Below are 17,280 nucleotides of genomic sequence, written 5' to 3'. Positions count from 1 at the left end.
GTAATTAAGGCTTGAGTGTATTTATCAGGAGAATGTCTCTAAAAGCAGTGATGAGACTTATTTTTTGGCTTTGCGGACCGTGATATGGGCCAAAAATCGTGTTCAAAATATTATGCTTAATTTATACAGATTTCCTTATATGGCATCAGCCCATATATGGCTTCATTTGAAAGCTTAGATTATCTTTGTTACAAATAAATATATAAATATATATATATATATATAATTTAATTTATTCAGTCTTGTGTCTCCTTAAAGAATAAAACTGATTGTAGAAAACACAAAATATGAAATTTTGTCCTATTCATTCATGCCATTTTGTATATTACTACTTAGAAAAAACATAAAAATATGTCATATGTCAATCAGTAATCAAGAAAAGTGCTTATGGCGCAAATTAAAATAGGATTCTGAGGGTAATGTGTTTTATAAAGCCCGATTTTGTAAAGAAAACTCAAAAGGACAATTTTACTTGCTTCACTTATAATTAAATAACTCCTGTTTAGAAGCTGTTACTTTAGAGGAATCTTTTTTTTTAGTACATTTTGGCATCTAGTGGCATCAAACAAAGTAAGTTGATGTAATTAAATGTGATTAAAAATGTGCCTATGTTGAAACATATATATTGCGATTTGTATATAATGACACTCATATTTTGTAGTTCAAAAGGTTTTCAAATGAAACCTTTTTTTTATTATTATTTTTTTATTGTATGTGTAAGGTATACATTTGAATTTGAGTATGTCAAATTTAGGTGCAAATCCCCCCCAAAATCCCCAGATTTAAAAATTAACAGTCTTTAATAATAAAAACATTGAAACTACAGGAGAAAAAAGGACTCAACAACTGAAACAAAAACTATACATGACAAGGAACAGATGGGAAGACGAGGCTTAAATACTAGAAGTCCAATCAAGGAAAAACAAAACAGGTATAGGTGACTAACAACCAAGAAAACTAACTAGAAAATGGAACAAAACAGAATATACATGTGACATTGATGAAAGGAAATTGAAATATACTTTTTTGTAAGGGCAGGCAAATCTGAGCTTAGTCTGAGACACTACTGTTGAGATTTCCCAGGAGAATTTGATCTCCGTGTAATTTTCTTGCTGTCTACGAGAAACATTAAACCAAGATCTTGTTTGTGAGTTTCTGTCCCACAGGACGATACATACCAGAATCCAAAGCGTAACGCAGAAAAAGTCCACATTTCAAGATACGCTATGGGATCATTTTAGTCAACTTCTGCTCTACCATTTATAACAAACCCTTTTTAATGAATGCAAGGAGGTAAAGAGACCTAAAGAGTAAGTTAGGTTAGCCCACATTCCCATCATCACAAGCGTTTGTATGCGAGTGCTGTAGTCGTAGACAAATGGGGAAAGGTTGTATGAGGCATGAGCACATCACCTTAGAGAAGAGACTCCTTGCATCTCTGCCTCGAATGCAAATTACCAACACTGCCGCTATGCAAATAACACAGCGCTGTATGCAAATGAAAAGTAGGGAGTGAGTGAATTATGTTCTTTCTAAGGCGCAAACCTGATGGATTGTTGTCTGAATGTTGTTTCAGAGTGCTTTGAACATGTTATGGCTTCTCGTAATAACTCAGGGAAATATTATCCAACAAATGTGCGCCTGAGTGTGTCTACAAAAAAAAGGACTGAATAATAGCTAGTAGGCATTAATATTAGCATCTTCATTTTATGTACATGGACCTAATATGTAAAGCTGATGCATTTATGCAGTGTTGAGGATTACAAGCAACTAAATAAAAGTAGCATTGCAAGTTAGTTAAATGTTTTATACTTTTCCCAAAAAGAATCGTGATAAAATGATAAGTGAACTAATAGACAAAATCAAACAAGCTTTCCTAGAATATGCAATTCAAAAATACCTGATGACCAATTATTTTTTTTTTACTTTTCAGGTAAAAATGTCAATGCATTCTTAAATGTATAATTCACGCAAAGATAAATAAATAAATAAATAAAAAATAATTATATATATATATATATATATATATATATATATATATATATATATATATATATATATATATATATATATATATATATATTAATTTGTATATTAAATAAAAAATTGCTTAAAATGTCATCACTCTCAGGCCATTCAAGATATAGATGAGTTTGTCTCTTTATGGGAACAGATTTGGAGAAATGCACACATGGATCCTCTGCAGTGAATGGGTGCCATCAAAATGAGAGTCCAAACAGCTGAAAAAATTCCACAATAATCCATAAGTGATCCATGTGACTCCAGTCCATCAGTTAACATCTTGTGAGGCCAAAAGCTGTGAGTTTGTTTGAAACAATAACATAATTAAGATTTGTAATTCTTTATTTTTAACTTCAAACCATTGCTTCTGGCCAGAATCCCTAAAGTCCCTAAACCATAATAATGTTTCCTCCTGCTGGAAGTGGAAGCTTTAACGGTATAAACATTGTGACAATGGATTTGTTTTTTACAAACATGCAGCTTTTGGCTCGGTGGACAGGAGTTGTGTAAATTACTTGTGTGTTGTGATTTTTTTATAAGCTGTTTGGACTCTCATTCTGATGGCACCCATTTAATGCAGATGATCCAGTGGTGAGCAAGTGGTGCAATGCTAAATAATGCTAAATTTCTCCAAATCTGATGAAGACATGAACTAATCTACATCTTGGATAGCCTGAGTTTGGGGCCATTTTTAGCAAATAGTCCTTTAAATCACAATTTAACAGATGAGCAAAATTGCATGATATATTAATACTGTAATTGTTATTATTGAAACTTCAAATTAGCATTGCACATTATTGCATCTCTCTCTCTCTCTATATATATATATAGAGCTCATATAATCCTCACTGATTTTATTTTCTTTCTCAGCTATAACATCTAATATCTTAATGCAAATATGGTGTCTTATTTCTTCATGTATTAAGTTTGTATTATGTAATACAATTATGCAAGCACTGAAAACCCTAATAAGTTGACTGAACTAAATTTATTGAGTAAACTTGTTGCCTAAATTTAATTGAGTAATGGAGTCTCCCAAAACGTACATATTTAAGTTTATTTAACTTGGCGGTTTTGTAGACTACCTACATCCCTCAGAGGTTTAAATGTTGATACATGATTCATTTGAAGTCACCATTGTGGTGGAAAGTGTTTGGTTAGTTATACAATATCTAAAAAATATAGGGATATACAATAGGATATAGAATTTTTTTTTTTTTTTTTTTTTTATATAAAGTAGTACCAATGGATATAGCTCATGTTACATACTCTGATACAGTAGGTGGCGGTATGCACCTTTAAAAGTCATGGTTGCAATCAGCCAAAAAATGAAAAGAAGAAGAAGAAGAAAGTGTTTGGTTTAGTTGGGATCTTGGTCCAGTTACTTCTTGGGTTAATTTGTCTCTGCTGCTGTATTGGTGTATTTTAAAACGCTGTTTTTTGTGGTGAAAAAAGACAAATTTAAATGAGCTCAGGTGTTATTTGATGTTTTTTGTTGATGAGAAAGTCATCACATAATACGTATTTGAGATCATAAAATACGTTTTGTTTGATATTTTTAACAGGCACCAGGAGTAAAATACTTATTTTAAAGATGGTTGAAATTAATGTGTTTTAAATAATTTGAGTAAAAAAATCAATCCAGTACTCACGCACACACACAGACTTCTAGATTTAGCATATGCATCACAATAATGGTGACAAACAAAAGAGCTCCATAGCACAAACTCCTCCTTATTTTCCAGCCTTTTTTGTTCTGATTGTCACCATTGATGTGATGCATATCCAAAATCTTGATGTCTGTTTGTGATGACATGATCAATTTTCTAAAAGTAAGTACATCGTTTTATCGACAAAGTTTATATCCATAAAAGTATATCCATAGTTGCAGCAATACATTTTATTTTACTATAATTAGTCACCATTACAAGCAAGATATGTGCATGTTAGATCTCGACTCTCTTTGCCACAGTAACAGTGTTTTACAACACACAAGTTACAGCAGCAAGAGACAAGCTAACACCAACAAAGAGCTGATAACACCTGAGCTCTTTTAAATTTCATCTTTCTTCGCCACAAAAACAGCATTTTAAAATATACTGTTATAGCAGCAAGAGACAAGTGAACATAAAAAGTATCTGGACCAAGATCCCAACTAAACCAAACATTTTCCACCACAATGGTGACTTCAAATGAATCAAGTATGCACATTTAAACCTCTGTTAATTCTCAATAAGAGCTTCTCTAGATGTCTGACAGAAATAAAGTCACAGAACCTTGTAAGGAGGATAATACAGAAGACATAAAAAACATTAAAAAAAGACGTCATAAAAACATTGTCTCCTCAGTGGATGTCTTTTCAATGTCTGCAAAGACATAAAAATACTTTTTTTTTTGTTTTCGGTGCAGTATAGGGTTTACTGTATTTTCATAAATATTGTGACAGTTTGTCAAAAGGTCAAAATTTAAATATACTGTTATTTGTTTTACTTCAGTGTGCTGTAAAAAACAAGCAAATCATTTTCAGTTAAATTTACATGTTGAGTTAACTTAAATATATAAGTACACTTGAAATTAGTACCAAGTTAAGTGAACATAATTGTTTAAGTACATTAAATAAGCATGGTGAACTGAGTGATTTAAGTACAATCTACAAAACCGTCAAGTTAAATAAACTTAAATATGTAAGTTTTGGGAGACTCCATTACTCAATTAAATTGAGGCAATGAGTTTACTCAATCAATTTAGTTCATTCAACTTATTAGGGTTTTCGATTGGGCCACTTCATCAAATACTTAAGTTGTCGTTTCAATAATCATCTCAAAATCACGTACCACAAGGATTTAAATTAACATATTTCACCAGTAGAAATCATGCAAAACAACTTTATATCTACATAAGTTTAGTCACCGAACATAGTACACGAAGAAAAACTTCCTCTTGAATTGTAGTTCAGCAACCAAACAGACCAAAAGGACGAATTTTGTAACCCACCAATCAGTGCTTTTGTTCTCTTGTTGCTAGGCAGAATTTCTCCCATGGCCAATCACATTAAAGGAAGAACAGAGTGACGTTGAGTTTTTCGAAAAGGATTACTCATGATTTTGAGCTCACAACACTTGAAATCTTAAGTTTATGCATTTTGAAGGTAACGTAGTTAAATGAACTCATATTTTTAAGTGACAGGGCCAAAATGCAAAATTTTAAGTAATGTTTAGTCAACATTACTTGATTTTTTAAGTCAAGGCAACATTAGGGGTTTACAGTGAGCCACTGGCTTTAAAAGTGTGGTTATTTGAATATCCCCTCTGAAACTCGCAATGAAATATTTTAAATATATGTTATATTTACAGCTTGTTTCACAGCGTTGAACAATGTAACAAATCAGAGACACATCTGTTGATTTTCTTCCAGTGAGGTGTTTAAGTTTGAATCCATTCAAAACAGAGTTTGTGTCCAGTGATGAGTCCTGCAAGCTCAAAAATCCTCTCATTAAAAGTGTTGATATGATGTAAATAAGAGATTTGCTGTGCAGAGAGCTTCATTGATTAACGGAAATGGCATGTGAAAGCAACGTTTAGTGACAGCTTTCATATGTGTGTGAATACAATGACTGGAGATTTTCGCAAAATAATAGATCACATCTTCGATTTTATGGGATAATCTAATGACATCTGAATCCTTTTTGTACAAAGACTGAATAGGGTTACAATTCGTTAAATGGACAAGGACTAGCATTTTTATTATTATTATTATTATTATTATTATTATTATTATTATTATTATTAAATTAGCATAAATGCAGTACACCTATTGTAGCAAGGGCTTTTAAATAATATAATAACTAAAAAGAAAACAGATAGAATAGAAAAAGAATAGTGCAAACTAGTGTTAGAGCCTTATGGTTCGTTCACACCAGACGTGAATAGAGCGTCTGGCGTGAGTGATTTCAATGTTAAATCAATGCAAAGACGCAAATAGACTTGTGGTGCAGATTTTTCAACTCGAGCGAATCATAGCATTCGCGCAGCCTCATTCACGCGAGTTGAAAAATCTGAACTTTTGCTAAATATTGCGCCACGTTAACCAATCAGGAGCTTGCTCTTAGTAGTGACGTGATTACGACGTAGCAAGCGAAGGGAAAATCCGAAACAACAATGGAGGACAAAGTCATAATCGCTATATGTGGATAACCGAAGCTGTGTGATACTTCTTCATACTTTTACAGAAACAGGAATAAAAAGAAACATATTAATAGATTAATTGAATAAAGACCAAAGTTTGATTTACCCCAAACAAATTATGTTTTATCTTGAACCAATAAAGAGACATCAGAGCCAGCGGCAAATGTCAGAAGGACAAGCCGAGGTGAGAGTGCTCTAGGTGGATACATGATCACTGAGCTCCCACTGATCGCATGGAGTTAGTGTCCAAAAAATCATCGAAACACATTTTTAAATAGATGCTGTCTTTATAAATAAACCACATATTTAAGTTTGAAGTTAATTTAACACGCAAATGAAGTGAATGAACTGAAAATGTTCAAGCATCCAACTATTCTCACAAGTCGCGTCTGGTGTGAACAAACAGTTAGAGGTCTTTATTTATAATTGTATAATATGTGAAAAGAAAATAGATAGAATAAAAAATATCTTCTTTTGTGATTCAAAAAAGTAATGTAATGGCTTTAGAACAGCATCAGGCTGACTAATTATTTACTGAATTTATCCAATCAACAACTTCTGAAGGGATATATGAACTCGAAACTATGAGAGAGAGAGAGAGAGAGAGAGAGAGAAAGAGAGAGAGCGTGCAAAATAAGAGTTAGGCATATAAGACCACATAGCCTAGTTTTTGTGTTAGGGCCCAATACCTGGATTTCCCTTATCACTAAGTCCATCCCTGAGCGCAATCATCGATGTCAGAGATCAAATGCAGCTTTTCTCGCAAATATAATCTCTATTGCTATTAAATCTCCCATGAAAAATGTATGAGTGAAATGACTTGAAACAGATCATAAGCTTCCCCATCTTCAACAGAGAGGGTAACATAAGGCGGCCCCTCTCTCATATCCCACGCTGCTCTCTCATTCAGAAATGAGCTCTGGCTGGTTAATAATTGAGCTAATTTCTGACAGCATCTTAAAATTACGCCAGTGACTAATTATCATACTGTAGCTCAGGTCTTCATTTTGACTGACATTATATATAATTGCATGCTGTTCTATACCTTTGTCATGGCCTCATATTTTATAGTTATGACTCAACATCACACCTAATCATGACATGAAACAGATTATATTTTACATTCATAACTGAGCGAAATTAAAATGTATTTATATATAGAAACATTTCTACAGACTGAATTATGAAGCATAAAATATATAACTAAAACTGACTTTTTTTTTTTATAAAAACCATGTAGACGTAAAGTATATCAACTACCAAAAAACACAAAACACAACAAAATTACTAAAACTTTAATTTCAAATTAAAATGATAATAATACATTTTAAAATGGATTTGATAGATAGATAGATAGATACCTGATTCCCGTTCCAAACACTAGCTATAATTTTAGTAAATAAAAAATAAATGAATGGTTTTAAAATATCATCATGTGTATTTTGCTCAATTTGTATCAAATTATGTCAATAAAATACTGAAAGTTATGCATCTTGACCGAAGCTTTTCATAATGATATGCATTTAATTTTAACTGGCAAAAATGCATTATGCATTGACTTAATGTGCCTTGTGATTTCTCTCCTCTTCATGAGAGGTAATTAGTTATCATTATGGCTTAAATGTGGCCTGTTCACATAACCATTGAAATTCATGCATGCTGCATGTGCTGAATTCCTCTAAGTGGGCTAATGAGATTACAGTGAACTAAAACAGAGATGGAGCGTCTTAGAAATTTGGGTAGCAATTGACACGCCTAATGATTTACTTTTCCAAGACATCCGGCATCTGCGTCTTTGATCCTGTGGCACTCGTCTCTAATTTTTCCTGCTTATCATCGTCTTCTCAGAAAACCAAATCAACTGGAAGAGAATGTAGGACAACAGTCACCCTTCAAACGATTGCTTTCAATCTCAAAACACTGGAGAAAACATAATTAAATGTGTTCACTTCAAATAATATCCCACGAGGTGATTTAACTGCAGAAGCGCGGTTTCGAACGCAGCGTCCCTTTAGAAGTGCCGACTTGAGTGTTTATAGTATAACTTCATCTCAGTAAGAGACTTTCTGCCCCAGATACAGTGTCACAGTCATTGATCGATGGTATTGGATGATTCATCTTCGTTAATGTGGAGGCGCTTTGATCCAGATGCTGTGGGGAATATGAACTGCAGCTCATGGATTTGACGCTGCGGCCACAGAAAACCACAATCTTCAAGCACATGATAGATGTGACGTAAATCAAGGAACAAGAGAGATCATTTTTTAGAATGCTATATAAATCAGAGAGTTTAGATTCTGTATGTGTTCAGTTGAATAAACAACAAATACACAAAAAAATTTAAGTTGCAAATAAATCCAAGATAACTACTAGCAAATATACATTTATTGTTTATAAAATGCACACAGATGTCAATGGGCAATAATGATCCTTACAAATATAATTTGATGACCTGTTTTATTGATATCATATGCATATAAGTAACTATAGAGTTTACTCTATATTTCTCCAGGTTCACCAGAAATGGTAATGTCTATGGGGAGGAAATAATTAATTTACATGTTGTAAATCCCACAGCTCAGCACAAACTAACATGGCAGTGCCCATCAAGCATTATAGATCAACTAACATGGTCATTATAAAGGTGTTTAAACTACCAACTACTTACATGCGCATATTTGGAGAATCGGAAAATCAGAGATTTCAGAGATTATGTTTATTGTTATTTTCAACAACAGATAAAAAGGAAACAAATAAAAGAAAAGTAGTTAGGGCTCTCATGGTAACCTGATTAAATTTGAGTAGACTACTCGATTATAAAATATCTGATTAACCAGCAAAATACAAGAAGTGGCTCATTCCACAGACGAAAATTCATTAAAAGCAATTAGACCATTTCCCAAGGCTGCACGGAATATTAAACTATTTAAAAATCACAATAAAGCATAGTGCTATTGTGAATTCACAAAGGCTGCCATTCAATTTAATAATGTGATGTGAGTTTAATATATGCTTTGTTTATAAGCATGTAAGATATGGACACAAATACATAAATATTTTGTTACAAATAACAAATACTTGCTCACCAAATGTATTTAAATTGTATTTAAAATACAAAATACTTGTGTGATGTATTTAATTGAAATACAAGTAATTAGCAATAATGAAAATACAAAAATTACAAACCATAAATACAAGCAATAATTTGAACTGCAAGGCACACTACCATTAGATTTAACAATTCTGGAGTTAGACAGAAGAGAGAAAAAAAAAAAAACTGTATTGTCATACCACCTAGTCCTACTCAAGAGGATGGCTAAAGCAATTTCACTGTCAAAAGTAAAGATTTTCTCCTAAAAAATGCTGATATTTAGCTGTTAAAGGGCTCTATGTAGAATTCAGAAACCCTTATTAGTGACACCGTTGGCCATTAATTACCTGGCAGGGGAGGCACCATGATCAAGAATGCGGTTCACCAAAGGTGAGGCATGTCCATTGCACTCCGGCCATGCGGACCCCTGCAAATTCCCCAAATGTGGGAATCTCGACTGCATAATTTATGGTAGTGGGGGACTGCGTTTGCCCTCTCCCGTTTTTTTTTTTAGGTGCAGCTGTGGCCTAATAATTAGAGAGCCGGACTAGTTACCAGAAGGTTGCCCATTCGAGTCTCGGTGCTGGCAGGAGTTGTAGGTGGAAAGGAGTGACTGAACAGTGCTCTCTTCCACCCTCAATACACATGGCTGAAGTGTCCTTGAGCACTGAACCCACAGTTGCTCCCCGGGCACTAGATCTATAGCTGCCCACTTCTCCAGGTGTGTGTTCACAGTGTGTTCACTTCTCACTGCTGTGTGCACTTGGATTGGTTAAATGCAGAGCACCAATTCCGAGTATGGGTTACCATACTTGGCAAATGTCACGACTTTCACTTAAAGCTGCAGTAGGTAACTTTTGTAAATGTATATTTTTTACATATTTGTTAAACCTGTCATTATGTCCTGACAGTAGAATTTGAGACAGATAATCTGTGAAAAAAAAAAAAAAAATCAAGCTCCTCTGGCTCCTCCCAGTGGTCCTATTGCCATTTGCAGTTACGGACCGCTCCCGGTAAGAAATCAACAAATCAGAGCTGCGGTCCGTAACTTTGTTTGTGTTCAAAATGTAGAAAAATGTATATAATAAGCGAGTACACCATGAATCCATTTTCCAAACCGTGTTTTTAGCTTGACCTGAATCACTAGGGTGCACCTATAATAAGTGTTTATATTCGGACTACTTTAGAGAGAAGTAGAGAGAAGAGAAGTAGTTCCGGCTACGATGTTCTTCCACAAGACGCAAGCAGTTCTGTTCATTAACCGCTAGAGTGTCAAAAGTTCCCTACCGCAGCTTTAAGTAAGCTGTGGCCAGCTACTTATTACTCGTGCCCTTAAAAACACTACATAATAAAGTGAGCAAATGATGGCCAAGGGTTCTACAAACTATTTTAGTCATTAAACTTACCACTGAATTTTTTTTTCTTCAATTATAAATCACTAGACAGAAACGTGGACATCATATACGTGATTTATTTGAGCACTAGAAAAATGCAACAAGAATAATTTGAATAAATAAAAATAAAAAAAAAGATTTAACTTTGTATGCCAATTACAGAACATCCTGAGATTGCTAGAAATGCAGCATTTAAAATTAATTAGAATGAAAATACATGCTGATCTGCTGATGGCCAGTTATAGAGATGGTATTCATATAAATTTCCCAAAAAGTCAATAAATCGCACTCTATTCATATAGATGGCATTCACATCAATAGCTGTGATTACACAGTAATAGCAAGCTGATTTGCACTCAAACAGATGTTAGCCTAATCATGCAGATACAGGCATATTAAACACAGCATAGAACACAATCTCACATATTGAAAAATAAAAAAAAGAAAGAAAAAGGCGATCCGCCTCCATCAGATGACAGATGCGTCAGAACGTGTGTCACGAGCCATCACCAGAGAGCGCCAGAATTCAAATAAACAATCTTACGCATATCTTTCACTTTTCTTTTCTTTCTTTCTTTTTTTTTTTTTTTTTTTTGGTGGATCATCTCATTCTGTTTGTGAAACTGTACGCTACAAAACCATGCCATATTTTACTACCAAGAAGCAGTTTCTGAGCCTGAGTTATTCCATAACAGACACAAACAATACTATCATTGAAGAACTGAAACATAAAAAAGGAATTATCATCCATATTACATCGTTATTGCTTCGTTGGAATAAACATGCTCCATGTCACTCAGTGGACCCTTATCTTCCTAACTAAACCGGGATTTACAGCTGTGGATGTGTTTATGACTCATTATTGCGACGAATCTGGTATGTACTGCATTTTAATTTTTCATGTTTTGATGTGTACTGCTTACACAATTTAGCAAATACATTCTATAGAAGCTTTCCATTGAAGAACAGCGATCTGCCGTCAATGCTTGAGGCTTAGGTCTTTATAATGATATATAGTTTGTCAAGATTAAATTTGTCCCGTTTAAAATTTAATCTATTCATAAATATTGACACGTGCGGACATGGGGAGTTGAGGACGCTGGCGTCGGGGTGCGGGTTAACACATCGTCTCCATTCACAGTAAATTATGCTCCACACATACTAAATCAGCTAACATACTAGGACTGTCTCAAACTCCATCCTTGCAAATGCTGTGAGTCTGGGAACAACGTGCAAGTTCTACATTAAGGCGATACATGTTACCTAAAAAAAATAAATAAAAAAGGCATGGCAGCCCTGTTGCGAACTCTGTAGCTTTTCATGTTTTAATTGTTATTTTGTTGTTATACGTGTCGGATGTTGTTAGTGTAATTGTCTTTGATATACACATGCTTTTAAACATTGGTTCCTACGTCGCGCAACTCTAACTGGACTTTGACCGGGGAAATGCCACCGGAAAAGGGAGAAGAGAGCAGGATTCCTTGTCAGACTCAGACCCTTCTGACCTCAACCATTTTGCTGGCTAACAATGGACAACAAACTCTGTGAACTGTGGGCACTCATCTCATACCAGCGAGAAACAAGGGAATGCTGCATTATTTGAATCATAGAAACCTGGATTTCTGCAGAGGTACCAGAATCAGCCATCGAGCTTATGGATTCTCCGTGCACCACTCGGGACTTTCCGGGATGCCTACAAATGCCTCCCTCGCCCACCTTTTGGCAAAACAGATAACTCTTCCATTCTGCTAATACCTACTTATAGGCAGAAACTGAAACCCACCCTCAGGACATTTCAATGTTAGTCGGATCAATCGGATGCTGTACTACCACAGGACTATTTGATCACGTGGACTGGGATATGTTCTGGACAGTGTCTGATGACGACATAGAGGCATTCTCAGACACTGTAACGTGTTTCAATAGGAAGTGTCTAGATGACGTTGTGCCGACAAAAACAATCCTAATCTAACCCAACAAAAAAACATGGATTAACAGTGATGTTCGAGCAGCCTTCTCAGCGCATCCATTTGCTTTTAAGTCTGGAAACCCTGACGATTGCAAATAAACCAGTTATGATCTCAGGAAGCCCATCAATGTTGCCAAACGACAATACAAAAAAAAAAAAAACAAAGTTGAACAATTCAACAGCAACAACGCAAAGCATGTGGCAGGGAATCAATAACATCACTGATTTTAAAGGGTATAAACCAGCTACTGTGAACATTGCCCATCTTCAGAAAGTGTTTTGAGAGACTCAGAGACTACAGACTCTGGGACTCAAGAGATCTCTGTGCAGCCGGATCCTGGACTTCCTGACAGGCAGAAGTCAGGTGGTCAGAATGGGCAACAACACTTCATCCCCACTGACCCTCAACACTGTTGCTCCTCAGGGCTGTGTCCTCAGCCCACTCCTGTACTCCCTGCACACACATGACTGTGCAGCCACACACTTCTCCACGTCTGAAGTGCTGAAGAAGGCACATCAACGCCTCTTCTTCCTGAGACAGCTGAGGAAATTTTGAATGAGCCCCAACATCCTCAGAACATTTTACACCTGCACTATGGAGAGCATCCTGGTTTGGAAACAGCACCACTGGCAACCGCAAAGCTCTGCAAAGGGTCGTGCGAACTCCCCGCCACATTGTTAGAGGTGAGCTTCCCTCCCTCCAGGACATCTACACCAGGTGATGCATAAGGAAAACCTGGAGGATCATCAGAAACTCCAGCCACCCATCCCACAGACTGCTCCCTCTGCTGCCCTCAGGAAGAAGTCTCCGCAGCATCCGATCCCACACTAGCCGACTGAGGGATAGCTTTTTCCCTCATGCTATCAGACAAATTAACAGTCAGAACAAATACACCCTACAGCATACTCCCACAACACAGTATGCCACATACTGCACTTTAACTCCAACACAGTTCAATACTGGACTATTGGTATTGCACTAAATACAATAATGTATCTGCTACCACTGGATACTATCCAATGCATATCCATGAAATTTTGCGTATCCAGTTCATGTTTAATCTGTTGCACATTGGCATATATTATGTGAAACTATGTCTTTATTGCTAATATGTCTAATAGTACACTGTGTGTACTGAGTATATGTGCTGTATGTGTACATTGCACATTGTCATCTTTACAAGTCTGTATGTCTATTTGTAAATTGTTTCTGCATTGTCTGGAGCACGCTCCCAAGATTTTCACTTTCCAAGGCACATGTGCTGTGGTGATGTGACAATAGTGATTTGATTTTGACATTCAACCATATGGCTTTCAAATGCATGCATGATGAAGCTTCAGAATACAGATGCTGTGAGACAATTAAACCATAGGTATTTTAACTGCATCATATTACTATCATTGTGATAGCAACCCATGTTCTACTCTTGTGCATACAGGCAACCCAGAGAATGATGTTCATTATTGTCCACATGCTAAAAAAACAAAATGCATAATTTTGCTTGCACAGCAAAACTGATAGAACAAATGAGTTTTATAGAATCATGGACCTGCAAATTCCACAGATGTAAAAAAAAAAAAAAAACAAACAAAAAAAATAAAATAATTCACTCATAGACTGTAATGTAGAACAACTGCTTGATATATGATAAAATGAAATAACTAATGAAGTTGTTTTTATAAGCAAGCAAGTTCTACATTAAGCAAGGTTTTGTGTACGTCTACCCATAATTCAGTTGATGAACAATAATACTTTCATGTGGATTTTAGCCCTCAAGCTCACATTAGTTCCATTGATTTTCAACTTTGAAAATTAATGCTAAGAGTAGATAAAATAAAACTAAAATCAACTCATCTGAACATCACAGAGTGAACAAAAATAGGATTATAGAATGATTGATTCTCTGATTAAACTATCCTGCAAGATATACTGTATCTGTTATTTTTGAAGAGATTTCTTAGTGATAGTCCACATTTGGAAGGGGAAACATAAGAAATCCAGGATAAAGCAGCTGTAATTCTCCTTAAATCTTTCATTTTTGGAAAATTTCCTGTGACACTCCTCAGAAATCCATTCAAAAGATGATAACTCTACAAGCAGTCTTAGAATGTTCCCTGTGACACCAATTGATGTAGATTCAAGTCCTTTTCCCAGCGATTTCCTCAAACATACCTCTTTATCAGAGATGCCCACCACAACACCATTTAAACGCAGGGAAAACTTTTATTGCTCACAAGCTGCTCTTTCAAAGCTAATTTTCATCAGGCTATAAACAGTTTCATAGAATTCTCTTTACTACTACGAATAATAAATATTATAGAATATATATATATATATATATATATATATATATATATATATATATATATATATATATATATATATATAAATAAATTATTTAGCGCAGTTTATTAGGCAGCCTATTGTAATTCATCTATCAAACTGCCCAGCTATTTCACTTCAGCACCGCATTTCACACACGCAAATAAGGACAAACACGTACATCGTCTGCAGATATAATGTATTTTATTGCACTAACAAGTAATCTAAAAGGCCTATATGTGCAATATTTTAAAACGAGTCCTCACTAAATGAGTTTAATGCCACAGTTATGTAAGAATCCATCTCATTCTTGTCTCTGTGCATCAGCCTCCAAATATATGAACTTACCTGTTTTTAATACTTTATATTTAAAGTGTTAGTTTATGTCCAATATTAGTGTTAAACTGTTGGACTTCAAATGAAATCTACTATCGATTTTCACCATTGACTGATTCTGCAGAACATTTAGACTGATGAACAAAACATTGAAACATGTTTTTAAACATACAATAAATGATTTTAAACCGCGGCGGTGATGAGGCTCCATTTATGTCAGGTGTGCCCCATCACCGCCGCCAGCCCTGGCTCATCCAGCGTCCCTCCTCTCTCATGCACCCACTCCTGTCGGGAGCCTGGTGAAGGGCGGCGATTTAGGACAGGGTGCCGATGATAATCAGGGAGGAGGCAGCTGACTATATATATATATATATATATATATATATATATATATATATATATATATATATATATATATATATATATATATATATATATATACTGTATATTAGGGCTGTAACAATTCACTCATTTTCTCGATGCATCAATTACAAATCCTGACAATCATGAACGATCTTGAAACATTTTTAAACTTGAATTGTGAATCATCCATTTCGGACAGTGATCAATGTAAATTATAAATTGTCACGTCGTGCCCTGCCCTATTATTATTATTATTACTCCTGCTACTGGTTCCTTTGTTCAATGTGTCAAGTTCCCAGTGGTTTGTTTATTAATTTGTCTTGTTCCCCATTGGTTGATTTGTGCCATGTGACCCTTGCAGTCCTGCAGTTTGTGAGTCTAGTCTGTTCATGCCAAGCCAAGTCTGTGTTTGTATTTTAGATTTCACTTTTTAAATAAAAGCTGCACTTGCGTGTATTACTACACTTGCCTCCAGTGGAATCCATGTGTGATATAGTGATATAGAGCTGTGAGACTTAATTATACCTCCAGCTCTGTGTATACTTCTTATCTAAAATCTGTTTTACTTCTTCCTCTTTTTCCGGTGGTTTTTGTGAACCGGTGATCTGAAAACTGTTACTTGTATTTTTATATTTTATTTATTTTTTATTTTTTATGAGGATAACGTTTTAGAAGGAATTATGTTCTTTAAAATATCAAATGAATGAACTACAAAGTAAGTGAACCCACTAAATTAGCTCTTGGTGGTAAATCAAAATTCCCGGTCATATATAGATCAACAATCATCAACTTTAAAGCAATGTTAATTGCATGCTGTACATTTTACACTGTGCAACTGGAGAACATGAAGTGTTTAAGTTTTAAGTCTATCATCGGTTTCCGGTTGAAGATGTGTTGTGGCATGACACTATATTCCTACTGGCACTAATTGCTGGAACACAAAAGTACTTCTTTCCAATTTGGGGTGAAATTGTATATTTTTGCCAACTTTGGCACATTAATCATAATTTACTACAACATTTGCAATATTCTGTAATTTTATACTGCTTAATCAATTAATTGTGAGGTGCCTTTTTGTACGCTAGGCTATGACATTTGATGCACAATATCACTGACATTATAGCTTTATTTCTAGTTGCAATATATTTTTAGTGTGCTTTACTGTGTACATTCACATAAACGTCATTCATACACTACCGTTAAAAACAAAATAAAAAACTTTTGATCGTACTTCAGTCAAAGGTGTGATTGCATTAAAAATTAAGAGTGAAGTGAAGCTTTACCGAATGATGAAATGAGATTGAAATGTTTGGGCATTGATGGATAAATGTTGCTACACGACATTCCCCTTGTGTTTCTGGGCTGTGTATTACAAGAGAATAAACGACTCATGTCTTATTCAGTTTTGTTTCTGTGTGTCAAAACTATATGTGCATGAATGATTAAACATTACCGGCAATACACATAGTATAAGTAGTGTCATTTACCACTTGAATAAATAACAAAGCAATTGACAACTGAATAGGAAAGTTTGCTTATTAGAATGCATATTTCTAGAATATCAGCCATTTATTAGTAGTAAATAAGGCACATAATAA

The 17,280-nt window shown here is 34.9% G+C and overlaps 1 protein-coding gene and 1 non-coding gene across 4 annotated transcripts in view; one reads left to right on the top strand and one right to left on the bottom strand.

Moving 5' to 3' along the window:
* The window catches only part of LOC128014099 (neural cell adhesion molecule 2-like), a 376,809-nt gene that overhangs the window by 298,605 nt on the left and 60,924 nt on the right, over positions 1 to 17,280 (bottom strand). The window lies entirely within an intron of this gene.
* LOC128021262 (U1 spliceosomal RNA) lies at positions 9,637 to 9,800 on the top strand. Its single transcript, XR_008185501.1, has one exon. It is a non-coding gene; the product is annotated as a U1 spliceosomal RNA (small nuclear RNA).

Source organism: Carassius gibelio, chromosome A1 (genome assembly GCF_023724105.1).
Source record: "Carassius gibelio isolate Cgi1373 ecotype wild population from Czech Republic chromosome A1, carGib1.2-hapl.c, whole genome shotgun sequence".
NCBI lineage: Eukaryota > Metazoa > Chordata > Actinopteri > Cypriniformes > Cyprinidae > Carassius > Carassius gibelio.
The sequence above is the reverse complement of the archived record's forward strand: the minus strand, read 5'-3'. Positions and strand labels throughout refer to the sequence as shown.